Genomic DNA, 10,290 nt, shown 5'->3' with positions numbered 1-10,290 from the left:
ATATTCTATGCAAATGGAAATCAAAAGAAAGCTGGAGTAGCAATACTCATATCAGATAAAATAGACCTTAAAAAAAGCACTGTTACAAGAGACAAGGAAAGACACTACATAATGATCGAGGGATCAATCCAAGAAGAAGATATAACAATTGTAAATATTTATGCACCCAACATAGGAGCACCTCAATACATAAGGCAAATGCTAACAGCCATAAAAGGGGAAATCAACAGTAACACAATCATAGGAGGGGACTTTAACACCCCACTTTCACCAATGGACAGATCATCCAAAATGAAAATTAATAAGGAACACAAGCTTTAAATGACATATTACACAAGATGGGCTTAATTGATATTTATAGGACATTCCATCCAAAAACAACAGAATACACTTTCTTCTCAAGTGCTCATGGAACATCCTCCAGGATAGATCATATCTTGAGTCGCAAATCAAGCCTTGGTAAATTTAAGAAAATTGAAATCAAAGCAAGTATCTTTTCTGACCACAACACTGTGAGACTAGATATCAATTAGAGGGAAAAAAACTGTAAAAAATACAAACACATGGAGGCTAAACAATATGCTACTAAATAACCAAGAGATCACTGAAGAAATCAAAGAGGAAATAGAAAAATACCTAGACAAAAATGACAATGAAAACACTATGACCCAAAACCTATGGGATGCAGCAAAAGTAGTTCTAAGAGGGAAGTTTATAGCAATACAATCCTACCTCAAGAGACATCTCAAATAAACAACCTAAACTTACACCTAAAGCAATTAGAGAAAGAAGAACTAAAAAACCCCAAAGTTAACCGAAGGAAAGAAATCATAAAGATCAGATCAGAAATAAATGAAAAAGAAATGAAGGAAAAAACAGCAAAGATCAATGAAACTAAAAGCTGGTTCTTTGAGAAGATAAACCATTAGCCAGACTCATCAAGAAAAAGAGGGAAAGACTCAAATCAACAATTAGAAATGAAAAAGGAGAAGTAACAACTGACACTGCAGAAATACAAAGAATCATACAAGCAACTATATGCCAATAAAATGGACAACCTGGAAGAAATGGACAAAGTCTTAGAAAAGCACAACCTTCCAACACTGAACCAGGAAGAAATGGAAAATATGAACACACCACTCACAAGCACTGAAATTGAGACTGTGATTAAAAATCTTCCAACAAACAAAAGCCCAGGACCAGATGGCTTCACAGGTGAACTCTATCAAACATTTAGAGAACAGCTACACCTATCCTTCTCAAAGTCTTCCAAAATATAGCAGAGGGAGGAACACTCACAAACTCATTCTATGAGGTCACCATCACCCTGATACCAAAACCAGACAAAGATGTCACAAAGAAAGAAAACTACAGGCCAATATCACTGATGAACATAGATGCAAAACTCCTCAACAAAATACTAGCAAACAGAATCCAACAGCACATTAAAAGGATCATACACCATGATCAAGTGGAGATTAACCCAGGAATGCAAGGATTCTTCAATAAACGCAAATCAATCAATGTGATACACCATATTAACAAACAGAAGGAGAAAAATCATATGATCATCTGCAATAGATGCAGAAAAAACTTTCGAAAAATTCAACACCCGTTTATGATTAAAAAACCCTCCAGAAAGAAGGCATAGAGGGAAGTTACCTCAACGTAATAAAGGCCATATATGACAAACCCACAGCCAACATCATTCTCAATGGTGAAAAACTGAAACCATTTCCTCTAAGGTCAGGAACAAGACAAGGTTGTCCACTCTCACCACTATTATTCAACATAGTTCTGGAAGTTTTAGCCACTGCAATCAGAGAAGAAAAGGAAATAAAATGAATCCAAATCAAAAAAGAAGTAAAACTGTCATTGTTTGCAGATAACAAGATACTACACATAGAGAATCCTGTGCTACCAGATGCTACCAGAAAAGTACTAGAGCTAATCAATGAATTTCAGAAACTAGCAGGATGCAAAGTTAATGCACAGAAATCTCTTTCATTCCTATACACTAATGATGAAAAATGTGAAAGAGAAATTAAGGAAACACTCCCATTTACCACTGCAACAAAAAGAATAAAACACCTAGGAATAAACCTACCTATGATGATGAAAGACTTCTATGCAGAAATGTATAAGACACTGATGAAAAAAACTAAATGTGATACAAACAGATGGAGAGATATACCATGTTCTTGGATTGGAAGAATCAACATTGTGAAAATGACTCTACTACACAAAGCAATCTACAGATTCAATGCAATCCCTATCAAACTACCAATGGCATTTTTCACAGAACTAAAACAAAGAATTTCACAATTTGTGTGGAAACACAAAAGACCCCTGGAAGCCAAAGCAATCTTGAGAAAGGAAAATGGAGCTGGAGGGATCAGACTCCCTGACTTCAGACTATACTACAAAGCTACAGTAATCAAGACAGCATGGTACTGGCACAAAAACAGAAATATAGATCAATGGAATAGGATAGAAGCCCAGAGATAAGCCCACGCACATATGGTCACCTTATCTTTGATAAAGGAGGCAAGAATATACAATGGAGAAAAGACAGCCTCTTCAATAAGTGGTGCTGGGAAAACTGGACAGCTACATGTAAAGGAATGAAATTAGAACACTCCCTAACACCATACACAAAAATAAACTCAAAATGGATTAAAGACCTAAATGTAAGGCCAGACACTATCAAACTCTTAGAGGAAAACATAGGCAGAACACTCTATGACATAAATCAGAGCAAGATCCTTTTTGACCCACCTCCTAGAGAAATGGAAATAAAAACAAAAATAAACAAATGGGACCTAATGAAACTTCAAAGCTCTAAAGAGCAAAGGAAACCATAAACAAGACGAAAAGACAACCCTCAGAATGGGAGAAAATAGTTGCAAATGAAGCAACTGACAAAGGATTTATCTCCAAAATATACAAGCAGCTCATGAACTCAATATCAAAAAAACAAACAACCCAATCCAAAAATGGGCAGAAGACCTAAATAGATATTTCTCCAAAGAAGATATACAGACTGCCAACAACACATGAAAAGATGCTCAACATCACCAATCATTAGAGAAATGCAAATCGAAACTGCAATGAGGTATCACCTCACACCAGTCAGAATGGCCATCATCAAAAAATCTACAGACCATAAATGCTGGAGAGGGTGTGGAGAAAAGGGAACCCTCTTGCACTGTTGGTGGAAATGTAAATTGATACAGCCACTATGGAGAACAGTATGGAGGTGCCTTAAAAAACTAAAAATAGAACTACCATATGACCCAGCAATCCCACTACTGGGCATCATATACCCTGATAAAGCCATAATTCAAAAAGAGACATGTACCACAATGTTCATTGCAGCACTATTTACAGCAGCCTGGACATGGAAGCAACCTAAATGTCCATCGACAGATGAATGGATACAGAAGATTGGCATATATATAAATGGAATATTACTCAGCCATAAAAAGAAACGAAATTGAGTTATTTGTAATGAGGTAGATGGACCTAATCTGTCATACAGAGTGAAGTAAGTCAGGAAGAGAAAAACAAATACTGTATGCTAACACATATATATGGAATCTAAAAAAAGTGGTTCTGATGAAAATAGGGGCAAGACAGGAATAAAGATACAGATGTAGAGAATGGACTTGAGGACACAGGGAGAGGGAAGGGTAAGCTGGGACGAAGTGAGAAAGTAGCATTGACATATATACACTACCAAATGTGAAATAGATAGCTAGAGGGAAGCAGCTGCATAACACAGGGAAATCAGCTCTGTACTTTGTGACCACATAGAGGGGTGGGATAGGGAGGGTGGGAGGGAGGGGATATGGGGATATATGTATACATATAGCTGATTCACTTTGTTATATAGCAGAAACTGTGTAACAGTTGTAAAGCAACATAAGAATACCCCCTAACATTGTAAAGCAATTATACGCCAATAAAGATGTAAAAAAATTTTTTAATAAATAAATAAAATAAATAAAAAAAGAAAGGAGAAAATAATTCTTTTCACTGTGAATATTAAGGAAGCTTCCAATCTATAAAGAGATATTTAGGCAAGGGTCTCCCAAAATAAATGTACCCAGAATTTAAAAGGTATTTTTTCCAATATTAAGCAGAAAAAGATATAACCACTTTATACCTAGATTGCTATCTTTACTGACAATTTTCTTTGAATTTTATTTTATTTATTTACTGACATTTTTATCTTGCAAATGCCATAGATATTTTTTCTAGGAGAAAAATACTTTCCATTACTTCCATAATCAATTTAGATATGGTGAGTCCCTCTCCTGGGAATAATGGGCTTTTTTCAGTGAGAAACAACACTGGCTATATCCACAAAGGACCACCAACTGAGAAGGTACTGAGAGGTTTCTGAGATTTGAGATCAGGGCGGATTTTAATCATTCACTTTGCTACTTTGGGAACTTGTTAGTGAATTTCTCCAAAGAAGATATAGAGATTGCCAACTCATCATTGACATCAGTATATATAATTACATTTAAAAATCTTTATTTAGCCAAGGCTAAAATCCTAATCATCATCACCCAGAGAAAAGCATAACAGACCAAGTTACAGACTAATCAATCTTGAGTTACTGAGAACGCATGCCTTACTGAGGTTGCTCTGAAGTTGATCACACTGGGAGGGGAGACCAGAGTGTCCCAAGAAGGCTACTTGGTATCACGACCTAGGCAGGGTTGGTGCAAGGAAGCCCAAGCCATCAGATCTGGCTGAAAGCCAACCTGGCAGTGCTGAGAGTATTAGTGTACAAGACCAGTAATTATAGATTAAGATGTTGTGGAGAAGGATGGGGAAAATACGATTAAGTAAGGCATTTGGTATTAATCAAGGCTAAAACATAGAGCATCTTTGAATCAGAAGACAGTGGAGAGTTCCCTAATTAGACCTCTCATTGAATCAGGAGGCTCCTGTCCCAGATTCCCCTCAGGTGGCTATCTAATCTGAAGACCACAAAACAAATAGAGCACAAGGAATAAGCAACAAATTCTCCTCGTGTCCCTTGAGCTTTTTAAAAAAATTATCTTGTAGATACATCAGTAACAAACATCCAGTATCCTGAGTAAGGCTGAAGAAAATCACCACACTGCACAGATTGGTGCCCCATCAAAACATCTGTCTCTAACCCTTGCTGGGCCCTCAATGCTACATGACCAGCCTTCTTATAGCCTCTTCCCTCTCTCTCTGCTACTCTCCTTGAAACCTTTCTTCAGCCTCATTGCTCTTCTAACACCCTCACGTTACTCGCAGCAGATGAACTCGGCTTCCACTGTATACCATCCAATGGGGTGTATCCCAGATTCCTGAGCCCCAGCAATCAAGTTTACACAATTGTATCTGGTTTCACCACCCCATCGGCATGGAGGAAGCATTTGCCTTTACAAGCCTGGCTTTTTCACCTCTGCTCTGATTTCCATTCCCTCCCGTCTCCTCAGGAGTCTTCCTTTAGACATCAGCACCTTGCTTTTGTGTCTTTAACGTGTCTTTTCTGCTGGTGTTTCCGTCAGCATTAAATATGTGCTTTGACCTTCTCATATTTAAAAAACAAATTTGACGTACATTCCACTCTACTTAGCATCATTTCTTTCCCTTCATAACAAGCCTCCTGAAAGCTTTATTTATGCCTGTTTTAACTTCCTCAAGTCTCATTTACTCTTCAATCTCCTGTGATGTGGACCCAGTCATTCCCTCCTGCCCCCAGCCACTACCACCAAAGCTGCTCTAGCAAAGCAGTTTACTGAGACTCTTCTTGTTGAATCCAATAGTCTTGTTGTTTGTAGCCCTTTTCTTATTTGACTTCCCTGCAGCACTGGTCGTTGTTAAATAATACCTCCTTTTTGAAACTCCATCCTCCAGGGCCTTGCACGATTCAACTTCCTCCTGATTTCTTTCCTATCCTTATTGTGCTTATTAAATACATGGGTCCTGATTCAAAGCAACTGTGAAAAAAATTACAACATTCATGAGACAACTGAAAATCTGAACACTACTTTTTTTTATACAAAATACACATACTATGTTTTCATATATATGTAGAAAAAATTCCAAAGGCTATGTATCAAAATATGGACAATGATTATCTCTAGGTACATCATATTATCGACATTCTTTATGCTGATGTATTTTCTATAATAAACGTATTTCATTCATATTGCATTTGAAATAAGAAAATGTTAAAAATCATCTTTTTTTGTGAGGGAGATTGGGGAGGGCTCTAAGAATAAAAAATAAAAATCAGTCAAAATGTCCTTACAAATCTTCCAAAGCCTAAGCCACAAAATATCTATATTCCACATACTCAAGTTTTAACAAATTTTGCAAACAAACTTTACGCCCTTAAACATAGAAGTCCCCATTTTAGACAAAGGCAAGCTATACGCTTTTCATTCAGGCCAAGCCCCACCAAGTCATTTCTGATGGAGCTTCTGATTCACGGGGCTGCCATACGGAGAAGATTTCCTACAGTTTGACACCAACTCTAGCACAGTCATATGCTTTTCACATACTCATTCACAACATCAGCTGAATACCTATGGTGAGCAAAGCATTACACAGGGTGTGTCACAAGTTATAGATTAATTAACACCACACACGACTGCCTCAAGTAGTGTACAGCCTCATGGGGAAACGGCACGGACACGAGGCAGAACCAGGGGCACTAACAGAGAGGAGAGCGTATGGAGAGAACTGATAATATTTTACACTGGTATACAAATATTTTCAAACAAATACTTGGAAATGTATAGGTAAAAACTGAAGTGCTCTTTTTCACTTTTCATTCACGTTTGGACTCTGAAAGTAGTTATCTCTACAACTCATTTGCCACTAAATCGTACGCCAGGTTCTCCTATATTAGTATGTAACTTTTCATATAGGAATATTTAGTCTTTATTTGGGGGCAGATATTCTTGTGCCCCTCACTTTCCCAACGTATCAGACACAGAACAGGCACTATAAATATTTCCAAAGTGGACAAACTGAGTGGGCTCCTACAGCCCCTCGCAGTAGCCTACCACACCGTACCGGATGAAATGTATCACGCAGATATGGCACACAGAAGCGCGGCCCAGGTTCTGCCTAACGTAGAATATTTTTCCCTTTTAAGTGCACAGTCATGAAAAGCTAGGCAAGGCAGAAACAGAGAAAAGCTCAAAGAAGAAAAATGAAGTATTTATAAGCAAAATCACTTCATATTAAGAAAGTCGAGTTTTATTTAGCATTTTATCTGAGGCGCTGAGAGTAAAGGAAGAAAATGAAGATCAATCCCACATTCAATTTTAAGGAGTCTTGCAAAAATGAAAGCATACAAACTGTAACAATCTTGAAAGCATGAAATGCCTTATGTTTACAATACACAAAAAATACTATAGGGACTTCCTATCAAAGGAGATAGTCTGGGGCTTCCCTGGTGGCGCAGTGGGGCTTCCCTGGTGGCGCAGTGGTTGAGAGTCTGATGCAGGGGACACGGGTTCGTGCCCCAGTCCAGGAAGATCCCACATGCCGCGGAGCGGCTGGGCCCTTGAGCCATGGCCGCTGAGCCTGCGCGTCCAGAACCTGCGCGTCCAGAGCCTGTGCTCTGCAACGGGAGAGGCCACACAGTGAGAGGCCCGCATACCGCAAAAAAAAAAAAAAAAAAAAAAAAAGGAGATAGTCTGAGTATCTGCAAAGTCTTTCCAACCTGAAGATTCCAACACACGTTGTTCTGCTGTTTTTCGCAATTCCAACGTAGAACTCTGGACAAAACAAACAATACAAAAAGCTTTTCTAGGCCAAGGACCCTCTGAGGGAGTGTGATATTGGCCCTGAGAAACAAGTCAACTGGCCTAGTGTTGGGACCAACATAAAATGCTACCTAAAAAGCTGAAAGCCTCAGCATTTACATCTCAGACTAGATCAAAGAGATGATTCTCTTTAAACTACAATTTCATGATTATATAGAAAATCACTGTTCTTCAGACAATAAATTCATACTATACTACTAAGTATTTTAAGGTGATTTTTACCTCTTTGTATAGAAGGGGTCAAAATAATAATTAGGATTTTTTTAAATGAAAAACAAGGTTCACTCAAAGTTAATAAAATGAATCAGTGACCCAACTATATGTACCCTCAAAATGATTAATTCTACCCAGGCTGCCAAGATAAACAAATGAATGAAAACAATTAGAAGCTTATACACAAGAAGATATTTTTACAACTATAGACATCAAAAAAAAAGAAAAAGAGCTTTAGACATGTAGTATTTCCCTAGAAGAACATTTCCCTAGAAGAGCATTTGCTACAGTTATTACATAGTAACCAAAGTAAGAATTGCAGGAAAAAACAACCTAAAAATTGGTATTAAATTTGTTTAATATCTTTAATAATTCTATTATTTGTAAATTCTTCCATAAAAGGGCATTACAGTTCTTCAGTTTACTGCAAACATATCTTTAAAAAAAAAGTCAGCCCTACTGTTGAAGCTATAATACTAATTTTTAAATTATTGGCACTATACTAAAAAGCACAATGGAGAACATCTTATTTAAATAAAATGAGGATGATACTTCACTGGGGAATACAGCCAACAGATTTTTTTCTCTCTCCATATCTACATCCAATGGTGGTGTTTTATAGGCAAATTTTAAGCAAATGCAAGTTTTTAAAAAATAATGAAAGTCATGTTTTGCTCAGGAATACTATTATACACAGATCATACAGATTGTTTTATAGCAGATACTTGTCTGCCAAATTTCAGATGGCAAAATGCTAAGCAGTGAGTTTGGTACTGTCCAGCTAGTTGTTTCTTGTCATCCTGGAGAATCTGCCAATGGGTAATGTTGAGACCATCTTGTCACCACCATTTCTCTTCTCAGAGGTGACTCCACTGTGATAGAACATTCATATCCTTAAAATGCAAGGCCTAGCAAAAAGCCTCCCACAAATCCACTGGATATCACAATGTTCTGTTTAACAAATTCTGTTGCTTCTTCTATTATATTGTTGATTTCAGGTGCTGCCTTATTTGCTCGTTTCTTAATCTGTCTTTTTGCTTTGTTTACATCTTTTTCAACTCTCTTCCAGCCGATCAGCACATAGCCACTGTGACTGGCAATCTGAAGGAGAAGAAAGCCACCACCTACTGTAGTTGCTGCAAGTTTTCCAACTTTCTGGAACAAAAATCCTGCACACCAGCCACTTACTCCACCCATCACAATCTGGGTGGCTACTGAGTATTTTTCTACCATAGGTCCGGAACTGTGGCCAAACACTTGATTCCACCAGTGGTGTCTGTCTTCTTGCATACTCAGTTAAATCCAACACTTCGTAAGAGTCATCATCTCTTTCATATTCTTGGGGAGGGGTGTTCCGGGTCTCCATGATCTACTTTTTTTTTAAATAATGCAAGCTGCTCAAAGCCAAGATAATGACTTTTAAGATGAGAGTACAAGATTTTTAGTTATAGAACAAAGATGGGGATAAGGGGCCTGAGACAACACCTAGCCCAACTTCCTTCCATCAGACCCATTTTATAGATTAGGAAATGGAGGCACCAAGAAGTTAACTGAATTACCCAAGAACATATAAATAGTATTCACCTCTTACCTTTTATGAACACTTCCTCTTTATGTGATTATATTAAGGAATTATTAACTCATTAAAGTATGAAAGTGGTATTGTGGCTCTAGTAAAAAAATCTTATTTATTGGAGATAAATACTGAAATATTTGTGGATGAAATGATATGATGGCTAATATATGCTTCAAAATAAGATAGAAGTGAGGTGAATGAATGAATAGGTATAGATGAAACAAGATTGACCATGAGTTGCTAATTATTGAAGTTGAGTGATCTAGGATTTCATCTTACTCCTCCATCTTCTTTCATATGTGTTTGAAATTTTCAATAATTAAACAATTTTTTAAATAAAAAACTCTATCGTGGATTTTGTTTTTGACTATGATAGACTAAATGGTACCTGTGGTAAACAAGCATAAAACTAGAAAAATATATGAAACAATCATTTCAAATGTTGGACAAGAGGCAGTGCAGTACTATGATCCCTGATGGAAGGGAAACAAATGATGTAAGTCACACATCACCCTTGTTTTCTGACCAGCGATAATTTTCCTTACCATGATGCAAGGATGGGGAACCCAAACAGAGCTGGTAGTCTCACTGAGCTGAGGAAATATAGTTTAAAGTTCAAAGGTGTTGAGATGAATGGAATTTTCTCAAAAGGAGGGAGCTTCAGAAAGA

General features: G+C 37.4%; 1 pseudogene; it reads right to left on the bottom strand.

Moving 5' to 3' along the window:
* Positions 1 to 8,507: 8,507 nt before the first annotated feature.
* LOC132530219 (FUN14 domain-containing protein 1-like) lies at positions 8,508 to 9,411 on the bottom strand (annotated as a pseudogene).
* Between the last annotated feature and the right edge of the window lie 879 nt (positions 9,412 to 10,290).

This window comes from Lagenorhynchus albirostris, chromosome 1, assembly GCF_949774975.1.
Source record: "Lagenorhynchus albirostris chromosome 1, mLagAlb1.1, whole genome shotgun sequence".
Classification (NCBI taxonomy): Eukaryota; Metazoa; Chordata; class Mammalia; order Artiodactyla; family Delphinidae; genus Lagenorhynchus; species Lagenorhynchus albirostris.
This window is presented reverse-complemented; position numbering and strand designations above follow the sequence as displayed.